General features: G+C 37.5%; 1 protein-coding gene across 3 annotated transcripts in view; it reads left to right on the top strand.

The window, feature by feature from the left end:
- The window catches only part of LOC129569021 (irregular chiasm C-roughest protein-like), a 112,106-nt gene that overhangs the window by 62,687 nt on the left and 25,853 nt on the right, over positions 1–23,566 (top strand). The window contains exon 1 of one of the 3 annotated variants that reach the window (XM_055447403.1): positions 19,459–20,283. The exons of the other annotated variants lie outside the window; for them this stretch is intronic. The gene's annotated coding sequence lies outside the window, so the exon portion shown is untranslated. Of the gene's footprint in view, positions 1–19,458; positions 20,284–23,566 lie in introns of those variants that run through there. 3 annotated transcript variants of the gene reach the window in all.

Genomic DNA, 23,566 nt, shown 5'->3' with positions numbered 1-23,566 from the left:
AACATTAAAGAACGTGTGTCGTGAGTTCGTACGTAATAAAGAGAATTGGATAGATCAAAGGAGTGATAAATTCACTGGTTGATACAGACGTTTTATGCTCTAGCTGCTGCTGCTGCTGCTGCGGTTGCTACGAGATGCATACACACCGTTCAATCGAAATAGATACATTAATTTTCGATCAATTTGTTGGCAAATGATGTATCGACACATAAGCCATTGTGTGTGTGTGTGTATGTGATGGAATCAAGCGTCGATAAATAAATCCTCTCCGTCGATGCTGTTATTATTTCAATGAAATCGTTTGCCTTCCGACATATACACAATACCTGATTATTTGATTCCAAGACGAAGAGAATTACTCGAGTCGCCGTCGCAGTCACTCAGTTTGCTACGACTCTCTATTCACATATTGTTCTTGGTGAGCCAGCCAAGCAGCAAGCGAGCGACCGAACACAGAGAGAAAAGATCGAAACCAATCAAAATAGCAACGCGTGTGAGTGCTCGCGCTAGCGTACGCCTCTCGATGAATCAGTGTGCAAGTGATTTATTGTTTCTTTATTATCTTGTGCATCGCATTTTCAGCACAATGAATTTCTAAAGAAACAAACGATGAAATACAAATAATCGATTCACTTCAATCTAATAGCGTTGCGTTGCTTAGTCGACGTTGTTTCATTGTGTTTGTTTGTGATTTCAAGAGCCCCGGAAATCATTTGCGAGTTTTTTTATGGTATGAGAGTCAAAAGAAACATCACAGAGAAATCAGAGGGCAGCGAGAAATACATGAGAGAGATAGAAACGTACAAGAAATGCGTGTGTATGCAAACTGGATTCTCAATTGGATTTTGTCGATCGGTTTTCTCAGTTTTGCATGTTTTTCACCATTGCCAGGGATGTTAATTCATCGCTCAAGGTGTTTACATTTCGTCGTGTGCATACACAATCAATAGACCGTGGCATGACATCGGGCGCAGCAGTAGCTGTGTGGTGGCATCACCAGCAGCATACTTTCATCGATTGCTTCTCAAAGCATAACAGAAACAGTACTGCGCTCACAACAAACGCAGATACAATCGCATCATGTGTCTTTTGACTCTTCGAACACTCACTCTTGCTCTCTCCTTTCACTTGCAACAGTGTAAAAATTTTAGAACGGTTTCTTTCGACTAAAAATCGATGAACAATGAAAACAAAACAACACATTGAGAGAGAGAGAGAGAGAGAGAGAGAGAGAGGGAGAGAGAGAGAGAGAGAGAGAGAAAACGAGCGAGATGATATCTTGTTACGATTTTTAACGAGTCAAATGCTTTGATTCCCACTTTCGCGCAATGCACAATGGCTCGCGTTCAATTCGAAATAATCAAAGCATACACACCGAAATCCAATCCAATCCAAGCCAAGCCAATCAATCGATTGGAATCGTTGGTTTCAACGATGCAAGCACAATAGCAACTGTGTACACTGTACAGTGTAAACACACACTTTGTGCGAATGTGCGATCATTTTCCATTTGATACTTGCTTGATTCGGTGTGTCGAAATTTTCACTGCCTGCATTGACATTATAGCAAGTCTATTTTCACAGTGATGATCGGATTATGCACATCTTTATTGTTGCAAATTCACGAGCGCGCGCTCGTTTGCTCGTTCATCTTGTGCCATTCGCATTCTTAACAGCATCAATTCGCTTCGATCTAAATCCAGTGAAGCAAAGCAAGTGCACAAGCATCTCTATAAACGAGAGAGAGAGAGAGAGAAAATGAATAAAAAAAAGCCCGAAGAGCGGATAAGGAGGAAGAAAAAGGCAGAACCGAGAAAAAATGCTGCCAGAACAGAAGCGAATTTTACCATCCGTGAATATCGCATATCCACTTTGAATAACACACGATAATCAATGCTAATAGCTACAAACTGATACATTATAACAACGAAATCGCTTACTTAGATAGAGCACAATGGGCGAACGGGCATCGAATATGAATTGATTCGTAATCATAGGTTATTATGGTTATGTTAATAAACGTAAAAGAAAGAGTAGACGAGAGAAAAAAAAATCATCATCGACTTGAAATCGATCCATTGCCACGCTGAACCGAGCGAGAGCAGGCAAGAGACACCGTTGAATAGATTCACCAGACTGAATCAACCGAACGTACGAACGAACTTATCGAAACCGATCTCAATGCTGAAGCGATAAAAATGAATTGAAGCTGATTAGTTCTGCTTGCACTTTAGTCGCGAAATTTTTTCTCATTCTCCAACTCCGTCGGATGCAAATGAGATTGCGATTTGTTGCGAGTGTTTGAGCGTGGCGAATGCAACAAAACGTTGCGCGAACTCTATTAATGTGAATTGGTTAAAATGATAGCGTTGAATATGGTTGGCGCGTGTACGTATGCTGCAGGTCGACAAAGGTCACATTACGCACAATAACAGGTTCATCTAATCGGGTTTATTCATTCAATGTGCTTTTTGCGATGCGCCCGCTTCACTTTGTGTGTCTGTATGTGTGATCGATTGAACGCGTATTCGCATGAATTTTAATTTTTTATTGAAATGGCCTGTGCGTGATGAAATTGCACTTTGGAAAAATGATGAAAATTGGAATTGCCACGGATGCACATATCCCATCGTAACACATATCGATCTCATTAATTATTTCATCGAGATGGTTTTCACGTGTGCTGCTACCGTCCATATTCCGTTGTTGGTAAATCGCTCTCGACTCTGGTGAGTCTTATAATTATTCTGGTGATTTGCCGTCGCAAAAGGTTATACCTTCAGCACATTTTTTCTTTCTCTTCGCTTCCAGCCTTGATACGTGATCGATGCAAATGTGTTCAATGAACTAGAAAAACAGACGATGCACAAGTCAGATACACAAACAACAAACAAAACAAAAAAAAACATTGCACTCTTATAATGTTCGTTAATCGTTGAACCTATTGAAGTCTAGCGCACGGCTACCAATATCTTGGTCTGGATAAATAAATTTTTGCTAAATAATATATTGGCCCGCGTGCGCCAAGCCATTTCACATTGTTATGCAGTGTGAGCACTCTATTTCCATAACACATTTCAAAGTTTTCCAAATCGATTCGACACCAACAACATTTTTATATCGTCGAATGTTAACTTGAGCTATTCAACGCATCCTCCTCAGCTTCATTTCGGTTGAATCATAATCGGTGATGCTTCTGCTTCGGCTGTTGCTTTTGCTTGTATTCTAGCGCACTGTGTTGTGGTGCGCTTCATTTCGTCTCTATTGAAATTGATTATAACAACAACAGACTGGCAACATCATCAGAAGAAATTGCAGAAAGAGAACACAGGATGAAGGGAAAAGAGAATTGCATGAAAAATTTAGGAGCAGCAAAAAAGAAAAACCAATATTGAAAAAAATATGGATGAAAATTGCATGTTATATCGTTATTGTTATTTCGGTGAAGGAACCAGTGGCAGTCAGTTGAATATGCAGAAGAATAGCAACAACACCAAGAAAGAAAAAAAACAACCCGTAGCAAGAGAATATGAATCGATAGCATCTTGGTAATGCATGAATACACATTGGGTCCCATCCTGAGCAACTAATTCTCTTCACTCATATCATTTTCGGTGCATACACACACACACCGTACTTCAGAAGTGAACAAAAAAGAAACGGCAGAAGAAATGAAAAATGTACGTGACGAGCGTTGTGTGGATGCATTTTGCATTCTGTGGTTCAGTTCTCTTCTGTCGTACAAAAGACCATACCATTCATGATGCACCGATGATGATGGAGAGAAGAAAACCACCAAGAGAGCGAAAGAGCGAAAGAGCACACGAGAAAGGGAGAACCAGAGCGACGAACCACTCAAAGCGAATTTCCCAAAGAGTTCGGGGCTTGCAATATAGAATTATAGAATTATAATGCATTTGGGTCTTATATCTAACATTGGTTGATTTTCATAAAATGTAGATATACTGCAATTGAATGCAAAGATCCAATTTTCTCTTCACGCTCAGTCTCTGCTTTTTCTCGCAGGTTTGCCTCTTGTTGCAACTGTTTTTTTTACAGCAACGGTGGATCTACTATGGCTGGCTCCCTTTCGCATCTCTCTTGAATATCTATTAAATATTATTGTTATTGATGTGAAAAAGCAAATATTTGTTTGTGCAATTCATTTTCGTTAGCGCGTCAAAACTCAAAACTATTTTTATGTATAAATTTTAATATTCGCGATACGAAACAAAACGGCCATAGCAACCAAAAGCGACTAAGCCATTTTCACTCACTCTCTCTCTCCCTCTCTCTCTCTCTCTCTCTCTCGTTGTGTCTGCCTTGAACAAAAGTTTAGGCATTATTTTTGCATTTTCCACACGCCATCCTCATCTTCAGCCATTTACCGACAGACACACACATACACTGTATGAAACTGATATCACTAACTCGATGCACTGCTTTCCACATTGTTTTCGGTCGACTTGTTCGTTGAATTTTTTATTCTTCTGATGCTGTTGCCGTCGTTGCTGCTGTTTTGAACGAGAAAAACGGTTAAAAGCGAACGAATTAAGTCGTTTATCATTGCTCCGTGTATGGCATGGAAACTGGAAAGCACAAGAAAAACGATGCAACTGAGGCGCATATGATGTTGCCTCGATGTGCCAGCGAAAAAAGAAAAGATTGACGTGACAAAAATGGAAAAGATAAAGTGATGATTCAATTGTGTTTAAACGTAAGATTTATTTAAAGAAAAATAACATCAACTTTCGTCGTTTTCTCTCCCATTCACATTAAACGCTAGATGGATGAATGGAATTACAAAAATGATAAATCTAAAAACAACATCGAGCAGAAACATTCCTGATACGAATTTAATTGAATACATAGAAGTGCCGTTCAACAAGCACTTTAAATCTTGATAATACACAGTGTAATATCGTGTTCGAATGTCAAGGTAACACAACACCATCCGTCATCGAGATCTCGACGGCGATGTGATTTGTGAGAAAGGTCATTTTGGACGGAATAGTTGAAATTTTATTCAAAGAAACTTTGACCCGAACAATTTTCAGATCCTCCTGGAAGTGGATTCGATAAAATGTGTCGGCCTTTTGCTGAAAGCATTCGATTTGCCGCAATTACAGTTAAAAATCAATGTAAACACAAATCGTAATCAATTATTTCGACGCCAATCAGAATTCAGACAAATAAGCAAACAACATGCAATCGTTACATTTGGAAGACTCACAATTCAATACAAGCAGCAGCAACAGCATCGTTTCGTGTTCACATAGACGGAGACCGCATTGAAAGCGAACACATCTCGTCTGAAATGGTGACGCACAGCATCTAGGCCGTTTCAATGCGACCGAAACTTCAAATAAATCGCGAATGTGAAGAGAAAAACGATCGAAAATAACGTGTAGCAACAGAGAGAAAATATCGATTCATACCGATTCAAGACTACTTGAAACACACTTTTCTCCCATTCCATCGTTTTGCCGGGAGGAAACACTCCAGAATGAATAGATCCACTTGTTCGTACGTTGCGTTGAACTTAATCGCAAACCACAACCATCAACATCAACTTTGTACTTCGATTTTGTACATCTTTGTTCAGCGTTTCACATTTATTACGAGAGCAACGCTACATTCTTGTTATTTCAACGCGATAATTGCATGACAGCGACACAATCTCCAAAATGTATGATTTATCGACGATGCTTTGGTGAATGAAACAATTTAGATTTATGTACATATACATATACATAGATACACATATTTTTCTCATCTGTTTTGATCAAAAAACTGTTAAAAATTGTTTGATTTTCATTTTAATTTCCAATGACTAGAAGAATGTTCTCGTTTTTGGTTCAAGATAATCAAAACCACAATGTCAACGAATGGCAGATTATGTTAGTCGTTATTACAATTTGGCATTTGTATTCAATTGCATTTAGTTTGCCGACAAACATTACGTTGAATGTTTCAACCGCTGGCACAAAGTGGCAAAACTGACACAAAACACTAAAGTACTGTTGACAGTGTAAATTGTTCGTTTCGACTGCATCTCTCGCTGTGCTTCCCCATCACAAGTGTGATGTTAATTGTTTTGTTGTTAGCGTAACAGTGACTGCATTAAATGAGCTTAGGCAAATAGACTAGTTGAATTGTATTTCGCTAAACAAGATGCTGCCGCAGCTTTGAAAAGGTTTCTGGCTTCAATGCGATTCCAAATGTAAATTGATTGCAATTAAAAAGTGAATGGTAAGCACAGAGTCAAAACATCATTTAGCTTTCAATTAGAAATGAGGTATGAGGGCATGAATAAACTATTTCACGCGATCCAACACAATCGAAAAACGTCGAATTGAAATAACATAGTTACCGTTTTGTAACTTTTTGAAATGTTGAATTATAAATGACATCGATGCCAACATGCCATTTAAGCAATTTAGTCCGCGAGCCCGAAGTTTTTTTCTTCTCCGCTTGTTATTGTCGTCGCGTGCTGTTATAGCTCCAGATTTCAAGTGTTTTCCAATGCTGACATATTACACCAGAGAAATGTGAATAAAGTTTTACTCGAAATTTGTCAATTTTCTAATGGCTTGATGGCATATCCTATCACATTTTCTATTTTTAGCCAACACAAAACAAGTACTTTTGTTGAAACATGCAAGTAGTTTTAGCCATTTTAAGTAGCAATCATTCACAAATGGTAAAAACATACACATGTAGTTGATCACAAAATATGTCACACAAAAATAGCTGCTAAAATTACACTTGATAATCCAAAATTTATGTAACGGTCGGTGAGATTTTGGAAATATGCTGTTGGTCTTTAGTCATATAAATCAAGTGAATTGATGTTAAACCCATGTTCACATTTTGTGTGTATATTACCATTTCGAACATTTTGCTGTCCAGTCCGGCTGGATGTTGTGTTTTGTTGTTGTGGATTTTTTTTCCCCTCTGTTCGCCCGCAATCAAAGTACTCGCTTAATTATGCAATTTGATGATTTTGGCTCTACCTCGTGTGCTCCACATTTGCACAGTCCATTTTTTTGCGGCAGTTGCACGCTTCCAGTATACTCTGCGTCATTTGGCTCGGAACTATTGAGGCCGCATTTTGCCAGCAGTAATTAGACTTCGGTAATTATGTAAAATGATGAAAACAATTAGATAAATTGAAGCGTGTCCATGCTACGGAGTGAATGTCAATCCTCAAATGCGATCGGACCATGTAGTATTTGGTATTCGCCCTTCAATTGTTTTTGTTTGCAAAAGTTTTCCATGCAATTCGGTATTTCGGGAAAAACTTGTCTACTGATACGCCTGAGTAAAACTAGCTCAAAGTTGTACATTTACCGAAAAGTCAATCGCCTTCTGTTTTTACGAGTACAATAATTCAACTGAAATAATGGCTATAGATTCACCATCTGAATTGGCCATAAGACGCATCGATAGCGCACTAATGATATCACTACTACCAATAGCAATATCGACGGAAATTTTCATCGATGAAGAGATGGAATGCAATGAAGATATCAAATTTATTTATCCATTTTTCGGTATATTTTGGTCAACGTTACCATTCAGGTCACAATGCAGCCATCGTTAATTTGGCTTTCAAGTGTCAAAATTACTATATTTTCGGTTATCTGACGCGCTTCGGTAGAAAGGACGCAGCATGTGTACAAAACACAACACAAAGTCGAAGATGCTACGCACTCCTTCTTTTTCTCTCATTCAGTCGCTCACTCGCTTGGCCATAGTGTACACTGTACACTGCGTGATAAACATAATATAAAGTTGAAATGATCGCTTTTCAGATAACAAAATATCCAATAAATTATGATTTTCATTTGCTCTTGAAACTACTAAAAGGCTCAACGGCATTCCACAATGATGCGTTGAACGAAAAAGACGGCGCACAAAACCAATAAAGATAAGGCGCCGATGTAATGCGTGAATGGGTTTTGACTCTTCTTCTTCTTCTTTTTTCTGTTTTGTTCTTCAGAGCATATTTATTGATAAAGTATGTGTTTGGCCGGGCGCGTATAAATAATAAAACATTCGAACCGCATTGACTGGTTGGCTTGGCCATTCTGCTTGGTGTAAATCACACAACGAAATTCCGTCGTTACTTAAACTAATAAAGATATGCGAACGCAACCACAAAACCCCGATATCTCAATGAAATGAGAGCAGACAGATAGAGAGAATTAGAAGAGACAACCTGATGGAGGATAGAGCAGCATCCATTTCAAAAATGAGCAGAGAGAGAGAGAGAAAGCAACGGAAGGAACGTCGACGGTGAAATAATAGACCAATTTAACTTATCAAAAGAAAGTGTTCTTTGGTTTTTGTTTCGATTCGGTTCGGTTTGATTCGGGGATGCTTACTCTTTGTGGCTGCGCTATTTGTTTTTCGATGTCTGTCATCTTCTATTAATATAATTGTATTATATTCTCGGAGACACATTTTTTGTTGGTTTGTTCAGCTTTTCTCCAAGCATGTGGTTTGCCGCCACAAAGATTATACACACACACACACACACACCGATCCGAATACAATCCGAAAATTGTCATCATGAGATAAGGAGAAATGATGATATTTTAGTGCATATCATTCAGCCTTTTTTTCTCTCTGATGTGGCCATGTTTCGCTAATCCATACGCAATGCACGTCCGGAGACCTTTTAATCTCTTTCTATAATCTGTTTAGTGTCACATAAAAAAAGATACAGACATCGAATTCGCTCCGAAAAAAACGACACAACGAGACAAAGTCTCATGGCCTCATATGTGTATCAGATGAATTGGAATCGAACGACAAAATATTATCGACATTAACAACCGTTTTCCTATTTCTATAAAGAAGAAAAATATTGTATTTTTATGAGTCTATTATATACATTCGCTCTGATTTTGTTCTAGAATTTGGACACGAACCGGTTCCCTTTTCTTTACATTCCACTTCAGAGAGAAAGAACACGAAAAAAAAAACTGTCTTCGTTCAAATCCATTATACAAGAATTCGTGCGTATATCGATCATATTCCGAACGGGTAAAACAATTCAGTTTAAATTCCAAACTCTTCGACATCGGCTTTCTTTACGATGACAATTCATACCGTATGGTGAATGAGGAGAGAGCAACAAACGAAACAACAAATATTAACGACGAATGATCAAACACGAAAAAAGTCAATTTAATAAGATTATGATTACAGAACGGGTTCTTCGTGTGCTCGAACTATCAATTTTTCGTCATATCTTTTTTGATCTCATCATAAATTACCGACTCGCCGGTACAGTAAAGCTTACGAGACACAAACACACAATTGCCGATATGAATTCATTTACGCGATACACATCGATCGTATTAGCCGCATTTCAGACTTACTTCCGTTTTTCTCATCGCATGGATCTTTTCGCATGATTACGTATGACAAATTCCTTGTTTTATCAATTAATACCTACTTGACGTGTTAAACGGTAAAATAAAATTAACACTATCTGATGCTAAGGTGAAAAAGCAGAGAGAAAAAACTGCACAAGCAATTAATATCTTCTTCATCGACACTTTAAACCGACAATTAACCGTTTGTTGAATGGATAAAAATCGTTAAAGTTTTTTTTTTCCCATATGAAGTTGACATTGTGAAATGATGCAAGAAGCTTCGGAACACGTTCTTGCTGCAGAATGTTGAAGATGAAGAAAACATTGAATGTTAGAAAAATTTCAACATGTTTTCGCCAATCGAACACAATCTACAAATTACTCGAACACGCTCGTCTTCAAACATCGAATTTTTACCAATTCAAACCATCATTTGCATTTAAATCAGAAGCACTAACTGACAAGATAGAGTTGAAATATCAAGCTTCACTTGAAGAGTCACGTCAACACGAACGCTTCGGTCAAATTTCACACTGACAACGTGTGATCAAAGTGGTATCTTGTGATGTTCATCAAAGTGCTCGAGGTCAAAATCTTGGCAATTAATTGAACGAAATAGTTCAAATAACATGTTTTATAAATTAACAAGCGGTGACTGGGTGATTTTCGGTGCACAATGAAATCATATTTCACCGCACTTCGTATGGATACAATCGAAAATCACAGATAAACTTAGCGATTTATTGGTTGGATGGGCGTTTATGCAATGAATGAATCAAAACTCTCTATCTATGGCTTATGTAATTTAATCCAAAACATACGAATTCTGATTCGCCAACAACCACAAACAGCAACAACGGATGCTTTCATATCGCCTGCTTTGATTTCGCAAACAAAGAACAATAATGGCCAACGTCGCAAAACAAAGGTTACATATTTTGTTCATCAACACATTTTATTTGGTGTAATTTAAAGTCTTGATCCACAAAAGTCGTTACGATTTCACAATCATGATACTTTTTTTTAACGACTTTACATCAGTTTGCGTGCTGAGCTGCATTTAAGCCATTTAAACGAATCTGCTCATACATGAATGCAGCGCAGCTATCACAGGAAAGCGAGAAAAAAAAAATCAATAATAACGCAATGGTGAAAAAAAAGTGTTCAATTAAGTACAGATAAGCTCGTTGAATGCATGTCACGTTGGGTCAGTATCGGTGAGCGAATTGAATTTAATTAATTTTTCTAATTAGCATGGTTTATCGCTTTGTACACGTTGTATGCTTAATGGTGTGCAAGCGCTGAATATGGTTAATTTTTTCCACCGCATCTCGCTTGTGATCCGTTAGAATTTCGAAGCAAACCCAGTGAATGCCATTCATTGCGATGCACAATGTTACATTAGATGAACATTTTGACCAGAAGACAAACTCATACAGCAGCTGCCATACGATCGATTGGCCATTAACAGCGATTAAAACGAGCATGAGTGCTGATTTATTTCAATCATCTTCGGTTTTAACAAGATTGCCGAAGCAGTATAATTTCCAACCTTTAATCACAATGATTGCACGAAACGGGAGGGAATGTGTTGACGCATACACAACTGACACAAATAATAATTGACGATTTCAATCAATACCACTGTACGTATGACTTTTTACAGTGCATTTAAATAGAAATTAACGAGCGATTTGAAACGTAGCGATTGAAAAATGGGACCTCGAGATAAAAAAAAATGAAAGAGAAACAGAGACAGAGCGAATGACGCGCAGATTTCACCATTTTCATTGCATTTTATGTCGAGAACGGTATTTTTTATGCGTTTTCTAATGCACGTTGAATGGAAAATGATACTCTGTTGGCGCGTTAATTGATTACAAATGACTCAAAACGAGTAGGTGAACAAATGATTTCTATTGAATTCAATCGCGCGAACGTTTTTTTTTTATTTTTCACTGCGTTGATGTTTTTAAAAAGCACTAAATTTTTTCACATTTTTCATTTGAATCGATATTTAATCGAATGAATTCAACAAATCAAATGAATCAAAATAGATTTTCGATTCAGTTGCTTTATTTTTTGTTTTAAAACTCGTGGAAAAAAAAAGCGTTGAAGTGGCATTTGCTGCAGCCACCAAGTATGGAAACAAAAGGTCGTGCTTGATACAAAGATATCAAACATTCCAAATTGGTTGGAACAAAAGAGATAAATTCAGCCGTAAACGGCAAACGGCCGCCTCAAATATGGCTAGAAAAAATGAACGTGAGGCAAAAGAGAGAGCGTGAGATAGAGAGAGAGAAATGATCGAACACAGATTCTAGCCAGTTGTTGTCCATTTGAATAGGAAATCTATAATTACAAAATTATATGTTACACACTCACAGTATTGTTCATCAATAAATAGAAATAATAGATGCGCACCGTCACTGCTGCGCTGCAGCCAGCAACGTTAATAATTTTGTTTAGCGTAAATTTATGTACCATATTTACGGGAATCATCTCTCAATCTACTCTCTACCTTCGGTGGGCACTAGAACCGGTCCATCGATCGATATTAGCGAAAATCGGAATGGAAAACACACACACACACACATTCACATTTCACCATCTTTCCGGCTGATATATTTGTTTTAATAGATTTATGGATTGGATTCTATTTGCTCTTGCGCTGCACTGCAGCCCATGTGTTTTTCTCTTAATTTCATTTCGATTCTATTCTCCCTTTGTTTCGAAGCGTTTGATCTCAACATAAGTATGGCTATAATTTCACTTACTGGATGCATTTTTTTTAATAACGCTATTCGTACTCTATACTTAGGGCAATATATGGCGACGACGGCTCCTTCTTCCTCATTTCTGTAATTACGATCATCTTTTTTTCGGGCATGGTTTGGAGTCTTTTCTTCCAGTCGTATAATTACTATTTTCATATGGATTCTAAATATGTGTACTTAAGCGTCGTTCGAGAAGGTCATGCTGTCGCTGCAGATGCAACACACACACACTTCCCGTTTTTCGGTGGAAATTTCGTTCGTTAGACTCCTCAGCCCACGACTCGATTATAAAAATACCCAGAAACTGGTTTAATTTCATTATTGCATCTATTAGACCAAATGATCCAACCAAATTCTTAGTTCCTTATTCGATGTCTGTTTTTTTTTATTCATCGTCGAGAATGCAGCAGTGAGCGGCTTGGCTATTCACATCAATTTTGACTCTGATCCATCATACATTTCAACCATAAAACATATTTGATTTCGATTTTTTGTTGTTGATTTCTAACTCTTTATGATCCAATTGAAATGCATTTTCGACATCGATGCCCATGCTATAAAAAATCGTACTGAGCCCGTCTTGCCCGGCTGTTTTTAAGCATTATTTCAAATGAATTTCGGTTCCTGATTGGTATTAGATACGGTAGGCAATTAAATGTTGTGAGTTTTTTGTTTTCGATTACTCCATTGGTCGCGTTTGATACATCAAATCATGGCATAGAGAGAAAAAAAAAACGGCTTTGGAGTTAGAGGAGAAATACTGGGAATAAATCTGATGTAATAAAGATCAAAAAGTCCGATCGGAAAGTGATTAAATTTTTGATAAGTTCTCACAGGCCCATCAAATTTCGTCGCTTTTTTTTATCCCTGCCGAAGGCTCTTTTTTCTAGCGCTTTCTTTGCCTTTCGATTTTTCTGAATAGAGGAAGAAAAGGAAATTGTCTATTCGTAATTGTGGTCAGATATGCTTAACGAAATTAACATGTGGCTTGTTGTGTGGATGCCGCAAATCGCGTGATTAAAAAAAAACCGACTCATCGAAGTGCACGCACATGGGATTATTGAGAGCACGAAGATACGAAAGGTCAATATGAAATATGATTTGAAGAAGAGAACTTCCGTTCCGATTCCGTCGTGTATTTGAACGCAAAAACTCTGCGCTAATGATAGTAATTAGTATGGCCTGTAGTTAGCGTATAAAGAGCGCCTGACCATTAGACCGTCAATAATGTCATCAGCCAATTGCCGGTTTTTCTTGACACAGCCGAGGGAATCACGCCAGAACCATAATATGTTCGATGTACAATTATAATTGAATAAATTTCAACCGAACAAAGTTTCTCTGCCCGAGAACTTCGGCCGAAAACGAACGGCGTTCATCTTATTTGCTTGCCTCTGGTCTCGAATGAATTGAAATCATTAGAAGAATGTGTGCTGATAGAATGCCTTGACATGAAGAATGTGCGTTGAGCATCAAATGTCGACGAATAATTTGAAAATTTGTCGCACACAAAATGTAGCCAATAAAGGAAATTGATGTTCTAATTATGTGAAAAGTCCATCGAACGTGCGGCACTCTCTCAATCTGCTACGGCGAAAAAAGAAACAACCACATCAGAAAATGGAAAAAGATTGATGAAAAAACCGCACACAACATAACTAATGACATTTCAGAATGTATTTTGATATTGATTTCGATTTCGATTTGAGTCGCATTCTAAGTGATCTTGGAAACAGTGCGAAAGAGGTGACGACGACGACGACGAAAATGGCGGCAGCTTCAATGTGAATAAATTACTGATGGTTGTATCATGCAAATGTGATTTTGTCGTCAGCTCGCTGAACATCTTGTTTCGTCGCTTGTCAATTCGCTTGCTCCCAATTAAACCATTACGATCGATTTTTTTTTTCGGCTGCTGCTACTTTTCTCTCATTTTGGTATAACAAGTGTTTGTTGTGCTTTCATTTCGTCAGCGGCAAAACACAATCACCGAAGACAAAAAATCTCCATCTCAAGACCGTAGGTCATTTACGGTTGCCGTTAGATTTCGTGTTGTTTCGCCATCGATTATATTATTATTCATAAATGATTGAAAATTGAAATTCTTGAATCACCATCAGGCAGAGCATATCATTTCGTTCAATTTATGGAGAATTCATAACCATTTGGTAACGGCACACGCACATTTTTGCCGATTAAAACTGCTTTTTTACTCCCATTTTTCACTCTAATTCATGATAAATACGTTGATTGCGGTGGCCCAAAAAAAAAAAATTAGACAAACCGATCCAAACCATTTGTTATGTTTGTGTTTCGCATTCCACGCACTCGGATACGCGCGCACACACACAATCGATATATTTGGAGATTGATTTATACTTCAGTCTGTTGATTTGGACGTAAACACAGAGTAATCAGTGTAGCCATTACTCTTCGAAACCGAACAGAACGGAAGAAAATTAGTCAAAATTCATTTATTGAGTGCGCGTGGTTTTTTTTCTCGTCTCTATTTTTTTTCTCTGAAAAAAAAAATTGAGAGAGGATCGTTAATATCTGTCATGCAAACACACCAGGTAGCTACTCGAATTCGTTACACTCAACGTAAATCAATAGAATTATTCAATATGTATTCGCTGCCGATGAGAGAACAGGCCATACGGTTAAGTAAACAATATGGCCTCGATGGCTAGAGAAAGGTCGTCTCAACCATCAAACACTTAATGATTTAGAATTTTTTTTTTCTGCTGCTTCTCCTTCCATGTGAATATGCAAAGGCAATTGAACAATGGCTTCACCAAGTGAATTATCATAATTTCTTTATTTTTTTGTTTTGTTCTCGCATCGTAACGCTCAATTCAAATGATTTCCATGAATGCATGTACACATTTACGTACATGAACCAATATATTTCTTTTCAACGACGAAAAGAATGAATCAAGAAAAAAAAAATTATGGATAAATGAAGAATATATCGATTGGCGGCCAGAGTCCGAATTATGTATTATCACTAATCACAATAAACAGCATGGATTCGGACGATTACGCTGCACTCGAATGCGTCGAACCGAAAATGAACGAAAGAGAAAGAGGAGGAATTTCACTGATGAAGTGATTAATCAACCCATTATTTATTTATCTAAAATCCTCTCTTTTTGAAATGGGAAAAAGGGCTTCTTTATGATTAAAACGATGACGACGACGACGACGAATATAGTTGTAAAATGTACAAGAGCAATAAATCTAGCGAGTGTGTTCTTGATTCCCCATCTTCTCCGTCTTCTTCTTCATTCGAAACGTTTATCGAATATGATTCGCTTAACGATCCTTAACGTGTTCAATAATAATAAACAATGAAAAATGTGATAGTCGTTTGATTGTGTGTCGAACATTGGGATCGAATTGTTCTAAGCGAATCGCTTCTTTTGAAGCAACTATGATTTAAAAAAAAACTCCCAATCGAATCGAATTGCTCGTTGAAAAAATGTGAAAAGATTCACTTCGAATCGGAAAAAGTGATCAAAAACAATAAATTTCTATTTGAACTTCGATAAAAAAAATGTAATTGACTGCAAGATAGAAAATGGTAATCCTTTAAGCCTCACACAGGTTCTTTCACTTGATTGTGCCGCGCGCACAGTGCATACAGCGCAATCATACTCTCTTTGCGATGGACAGGCGGCGAGAGAGGTGAAAATGAAATATTCCTTTTTGATGGTCGATCAATGCCCATCTCTATTTTATTTGATCTTTTTCGCCCCGGAAAGTACAATCACTGGAATTGCCGATCAATGCATCCGATTGGTTCTTGATCTATTTTCAACGTTGAAATGCATTGTCGGAGAAAAAATGTCGAATTGCCTGTCGATCACCCGTGACAGACACTGAAATCGTCGGTGTGATCATCTTGATGAACTCTCGTGGTTCAATTTCAACCGAAGAAAAATAGAAGACGAACACCAAGTGTGTAAGAAAAATGCAACAAGTCATTCAGAAGCGAAGCCGATTTTTCGTACCGCATCGAAATCGTTGGGAAATGATTTGAGACAGGTGTTTGTTGGGTGATTGAAGTGAATCGACACACAAGTGTTCAGTACATTATTTCTCCGTCTTTTTTCTCTCTTTCTCTCCGGTGTGTCTTCTGTGTACTTTTGATGCTTCTTTTTTTATTGCGCATTCCTCTCTGTGTACTCTGTGCATCCGATGATGCTACTTCGATGTCGACCGTTTGCAGTCCCTTGACGGCCACAGTCATTCCGTTTGGTCGTGTACGATGTTTATCCTTGCGATACGATGCATGCTACCAACTGGAAGTCTTGAATTCACGCAAGTAATCATTTGCTGTAATAATGTTGATTAGCTTTGTCGGCATAAAAACGGTTTGTTCGCTGTTTATGTTTGATTTCTTATGGCCGTTGGAAATGTGCATTTATGACCACGACCAAATGCGAGGAATAAACTGAAAAACACAGACAACGGACAAGGGAGAACATGGAAAAAGTTATGTTTTTCCTTGTTATTCGTCTGTTGTTGTTGTTTTTTTTTGTTCGTGCCGATTGTAATCGTCAGCTCGTCATCATGTAATGCGTTTTTCCTCTTCGTCAAACACGTAATATTCGGTGTGGCAGTGCATATTGTCGATCAAATAGACTGGAGGCGATGTCAGAATCCTTTTTTTCCAAATCCATCGATCGACGCTTTTTAGCCTCCGAAGAATTTCGGATTTAAGGATGCACCACTCCTAAATGCATCCAGCGGCATGCACGCTATGAAAGTGCTAGCAAAACTAAAAGAAGCCGACATAAACAATTCGACTAAAAAAGGAAATTATAGGCAAATCTTAGTTGCGTTTCAAATGCCTATCCCAATTCATGGTAATTTAGCCGAAAATTGCGTCGGATATGACTCTTTTCCTTCGACATCAACAACAAAAAGTATCCACTCTAATCACACACTGTGTACACACTCTGTGATTGTTTGATTTTCGGTTTATGATCATGCATACGTCGCTCGTCTCCACTACACACAAAACCGTCGATCGGGCAATGTGTTCACATTTTTATGCCCATACATTAAGTGCCGTCATTCGATGTTTTTCGTTTTGTTGCTCTTCTCTTCCTTCGTTTCGTCTCACTCTCGTCTTGTTGTTTTGTATACAAATTCGTAATTTAAAAAAAAATTATGTTTTCTTCTTCATTTTGTTCGATTTTTCGGGCTTGCTGTTTCGTACACACGGTTCACACGCGCGCACAGCGCACACATCACACTAACAATATAGCGAACAAAAGAGAGACAGAGAAAGAACGAGCAAGAGACGCACACCACCGATCACTCTTCCTCTCCTCACCGCACACTCAATGCACTCACGCCTGATTTTTCAGTTGAAAATCAAAAAGAGAGAAAAAAAAATTGTGTGTGTCTTGGCCTTTGAAAAAGTAAACCATTTTTAGTTTGGTTTTTTTCGTCGTAGTGTCATGTTGTGTCGCTCCAGAGCGTTTCGCGTGACTTTTGTTTATTTTCGAACGAAATTTTTTTTCTTCCACTCGTACATTCGGTTTGATGATTTGTGAGCGCAGCTTCAAAATTGCTGGTACGATCCAGTTTAAATAAGCGTTGAAATATTCTTCTCATGTGAACTACACATGACCGTTGAAGAGAGAAGAAGACGAAAAAAAAAGAACAGCGACCGTTGAATCGAAACTTTTTCATATTTTGAATGTGGTATTGAACGAGAAACATTTTGCCAGAGACAAAACAGCACCCGAGAAAAAAAGAACCAAGACTTACGACGAAAAGCAGTTTTAAGCGATAAAGTGTCCGGTTAAGAGAAATTTATTAGTAAATTTGTTGCCTTTTGGGTGCGCTGTGTATGTGTGTGTTTCCGATTCATTGGCTTTTGGTGTACTGTGTAGCGCGAACTTTGAATTTTCACACAGGAATATTGCACACAGCCAGGAGAAAAAAAAACATTCGACTTCTGCGTTGCTTCTGAAATAGAATCGATTTTGTATTCCATGTGGACAAACTTGGAAACAATACTTTGGTGAAAAAGTCAAACAAGAATAGAACAAAAAAAAATAACAACTACGACGACAACGACGACGATATCCAAAGAGCACAGAAGCCAGAACAACTACGCATATGTGTGTGCATTGCATAACAGTCTCTAAGAGATAAAGTTAAAATCGTATTTGCTCCGTTGTTATCTCGATAGTCAAGCGCATAGCATAAACGTGCCCAAGTGTACAAGTTGATGAGTTAAGTTAGCGAAAATTGCAAAGAATAGAAGAAAGAAGAAGAAGTGTTTGAGAGACAGTTTGCTGTGGTAGAAAACTGAGACGAAGAGCACAATGCTCGCTACGAATTGAGGTTGGCATCGTTAAAGTTAGAAGGAATTTTCGCTGATCTGCAGTGAAGAAGCAGCGTTGAAAAAGCAGTTCAAATTAAGATATTTTGTGCAATATGAGCGTCGCGCTCTGAACATTACACATACTTTGTGTCTCTTTTGGTTTTGTGTCTTCATCTTGTCTTTTGATAACCCGTTCGCTGAATGTGGCCTTCGTTTTGAACGGCACAGGACCTCCGATTTCGTTGTGTTCGGTCGGTTATCGAATTCTTGTTTGAAACAAGGAAATTGCTTGTCGCCAAAACGTACATAGTGTTGTTTGTGTGTGGCTGAAGCTGTGCATTCTTCACCTAACTTGATGACAACATCGACAACAAAATACGATACGCAAAGTGTCCACCAAGGGAGTCATTGTACATAAAACTATACAGAGTGGATGTGTGTGTGAGTGTTTCGTTCATTCATCTGACTGAGATGAAAGTTCTGGAAATGCAAGTAAAAAATTAGCAAAGCGACCAACCGACAGAATAGACAAGCCCGAGAAGAACGAAACAAAATTGAAACAATCTTCCGATGTTCCAGTTAACTTTGCAATATAGTTATTTATATACGACACGATCAGACACGAGTTATACACGACACTTTTGCTGTCGGTATATTTGTAAATCAGTGCCCGTTAATACTTAATAGCTGGGAATTTTGGCAAGAAACACTCATTTATTGCACTAGATGATAGTTTATTCGTTTTTGCTTTTTGTGGAATAGATAAAAATTGCTCAATTCCCGTGACCGTGACAGGGCTGGAAGTTGCTTTGAAAGAATCTGAAATAAGAACAAAAAATAGAACACGAAAAACATTGTCAGCAAAACAAAAACTAAACACAACAAAGCGAAAGTGAGACAGAGCAAGAGAGAGAGAGAGATTGTGATAAAAAGAGCGCGTATTTTGTGTCACAAACTATATCAACGGGTATCAGAATGGTCGTAGCTCGCCGTTATCGTCCCTGCTCACCATACAACTGATACAAATCTCAGTGTGCACCAAAAACTGTGTGTATGTGCGAACGAGAGTGTGTACTTAATCATGAAGTTTCGTGTTGTGTAAAATTAAGTTTCATTCCAGTGTGTTACAGTGCAAGTTTGTGTATTGCAAACAGGACACATTCTGTGTTCGTAAATCTGGATTTTGGTCGTCGCCAGCTCCCACCGGAATATTTTCTAATAATTGTGCACATAAATCGAAATAGTTTTCTGAGCGAAAACCCAAACAGAAAGCGGGAGAGAGAGAGAGAGAGAGAAAAAAACACGTAGTATAATAATATTGGCCAAAGTGAATTTGGTTGGCTGAAGATTTCATTATTCTGCCCGTTACATTAACAATTCATACTCTTACCCGATCGCACATTCGGCCCAAACGCAAAAAAAGATAGAGAGCAAGAAAGAGAGAGAGAGAGAGTGAGAGAAAGAGGTGTATTGCAGTTATATTCAGTGCATATAAAGGGAAAAAAGGAGAGAGTTTCACATAAACTAAATGTGGTTTTCAGTTCGATGCGAACGCAGCAAATTTTATCGAATCAGCAAAATGATAATGGAAAATTGTGTTGCATTGGCATCGACGATTCTTATCTCGCATTGATTTATGGAATTTTCAAAACGGGAATTTTTGGAACACTAAATTTGCGACCAACCCAATACTGTGCCACACACTGCAGCCGAAGACCAACACATCTCCAGCGCAATTAATTAGTCGAGGCTCTAAACCGAAAAAAAGAATGTAAGTTTAAAAATTATGGTGTGTTTTTTTTTAATTTTCTCTGGCTGATAAATAAACCCATTGGCTTTTTTTTGTTGCTGTTGAAATAATCTCATTTGTTAAACACTTGCTTGGGAATCAGTTTTTGCTACCGCAACAATATCTCGTATGAAAATATGGGAGCATATTTTGTGATAAAATGGAAAACTCCCCAAAAATACGATGGTTTTAATTTAGATCGAAAACAGCAACAGTTCGTTGTGTGCTTGTATCGGTACTGTTCCATCGAACACTGAAATCATATTCAGTTGCATCGAACACGTGCTGAACTATTTTGAGGAACTTTTTTTTTGCACGATTTCAAATACAGTTTCGAGAACAAACACCAAAAGTGTTGTTTCAAAAACGATGCTCATTTTCCCCCCAACTGCCTGTCGCCACCATCGACATTTGGCATTTTTGCTTCTGTGTATCGATATGTTTTCATTAAATGACGTTCATTCATTATGAATTTGTTCGCCCAAACAATTAATCGGACTTTAATGTTGTGTACCAAACGACACGTAAACTCCATTTAATTGATTTTTTTTTCGCGAAATCTTTTATATTCCGTTTCGATTCGAACTTTCTCTCTCACACACACATTCCATTGATTATTATTACACAATCGGTTTAATGCATTGTATTGACACTTATAGCGATTCAACCATATTGTACAATGTGCAATTTGTTTCTCGTTTTCATCAAAACATCGAATACCTTTGTTTATTGAACTAATGTACTTAATTGATAATTTACCAAGTTAATGCATACTCACTCACTTATGACAATGTGTTTTTATTCGATATGCCATATGCAAATGTTGACCGGGCAAAGAAAAAAAAATCGACTAAAAATTGCATTATTATTTTAAAAAAAAATGACTGTGTTGCCTTTGGGTGGACAATGGTGACCAACAGTAGCCGGATTATATCACCATTTTCACTCGCATAATAAAATTTAATGACTTTCTCTGTGTACATGTTGTTGTCGTTGTTTTTGTTTCGTGTGTCCTCTGAATTGAATTCAATTAGTCGTCATCGAAACAAACAGAAAACGTTGTCGATTAAAAATTGCAAAACGGGAGATGCAGATATAGGCGATATTCGATAGGCTTTTGTGATCAATCATTGTCGTCGTCGTGTGTAAACAATACGGGGAAAAATAAACGTTGAGTAATCCATTAATCAAATCAACTACAATTTTTATTGCAATTGTACCGTGAAATCGACGGCTATAAATGATTGTGTTGCTACTACGAGATTACCGTTGCCTTCGCCCGATTCCATGCAATGGCTTATCTTAATTGCACTTAAATCGAATGTCAATAATGATTTGAAACAAAATAAATGGTTCAGTTGAAATTACCTTTCAAGATAATACACACTTGCGAATACACGCTTGTAAAATATCCGGCTCAAGAATGAAATTAAACAAAAACGTAACATAAACGGATTGGATTGGCATGCAAAGTGATTTTCAATTTAAAACGCACTGTCGAGCAATTAGCGCAATTAAAATTTATGCACAGTTGAAGTATGTAATGGATCGTAAAAATTATTTATTGGCTTCGAAATGAAAATCGCACGAAAATACTATGCAAAATCACTTCATTAACAATAGATTCATGCGCACCGGCCAGGACAACCATGCGGTTTATATTTAATTGAAGCTTGAAAAGTGAAGTGTTTGTTAGTTTGTATGAAAGATGAACATTACGACGGCACACGGCACATTCGCCTGGCGGCTGAGAAATTTGCATTACACTCTAGCTTGGTTGCATAGCAACAAATTCCGATTGTGCGTACATTGTACTCAAGTGGACATGACCCGTAGATACGCAATAATGTGTCTCATTTGGCTATGGCTGCAGCCTTGACAATATCCATTGAGATGTACGCATTTTCTGCGTCAGCCAATCTCTATCACACATCGGCAACGAGTTTATAAATCATGATCAATTGTTTACAATAAATAATAAATGAAACAATGTTGATGATGTTGAGCGGAGAATTTAATTTGCCTTTGGTTAAAATATCTTTGAGCATAATTCAATTTGCATACCAGTTAAAGTCAAGTGCATTCGAGCTAATTCAAAGCCAATGTAAAAGTTGAATAATGAAATGAATATAAAAATACTTGATTCCTAGTCAAGAGTTGAGACAACAACAATGACAAGAACAGAAGAAGAAAAAAACCAAAATCCTCTTGCACGCACCACAGATAATTACGAACAAAAATTCTTTTGCATAAATCAAAATTAGAAACGATAAAATACATGAGTGTCGACGTGAAACGGCCTCTTTATACGCATCACCAGAGTTCGGTCGTTGTTTTTTTTTCGTCGTCGTCGTCGTCTTCTGGCCGAAGGACTAATCACCAAGGAATTCTCCAGATAAATGGGCAGCGATAACGAAATCTCTTATCAATTTATGGGAATATTCAGAGAAATCTATGTGTCAAACATTTTCTAAAGTCATTTTGTTTATATAATTAATATGATAATTTGGTATTTTCTCGCAGTTTGGGTTCGCTCCATTATTTGTATTTTGATATTATAATTAGGAGCGTGTGTCAGTGTTTCAATCGATTTGTTCGGTTGTAAGCTGAGAAAAGCCGATTTGAATGGGGAAACAAATAGGTGAGACCACCTTCAGTGTTTTTGGCACAGTTCGTCAACCAGAAGTGATTATCATGAAATGATCGGAAATATTTGATGTATTCAGATTTTAAACGACCAGTCGACGCGTTTGAAGCGATAACATCGCAACGAAGAAAGAAAAAAAAGATTCAATTATGTGCTTTATTTGGAACTTGTTCCATGTTTTTTTCAAAAAAAAAAAATTCCGGTTCGCTTATGTGACGAACGTTTTTTTCAAACTCTTCAATAATAATACCTTTTGCTGTTTTCGATACTTTCAGTTCGCTTGTTGTTCTTCCTCATTTCGCAGACAAATTTGCAAAATCCAATCCATTTTTTGTATAAGTTTTAGAATGAGAACACAAAGCAAAGCGATAAATACGAAGCATTGTTAATCCAGTAGTCACGAATTGTGCTTGCATTCCATTAAAAAAAACGACAAACCAATGATAAAACTCAACGAATGATAATAACTAAATGTCAGAATGAATATAAACACACTTTCAAAGCGAAAAAAAAAAATCCATCGATCGAAGTATTCGAGGCTTCATTTCTCTTTTCGATAATGACTTTTTGCTAATAACCGCTACAGTCATTTATTTCCTGCATTTATGGTAATGGTGA

This window comes from Sitodiplosis mosellana, unplaced genomic scaffold (genome assembly GCF_009176505.1).
Source record: "Sitodiplosis mosellana isolate CC-2019 unplaced genomic scaffold, AAFC_SMos_1.0 Smas_scaffold_30, whole genome shotgun sequence".
NCBI lineage: Eukaryota > Metazoa > Arthropoda > Insecta > Diptera > Cecidomyiidae > Sitodiplosis > Sitodiplosis mosellana.
Note: the sequence above shows the minus strand (reverse complement) of the source record. Positions and strands in the feature narration are given on the sequence as shown.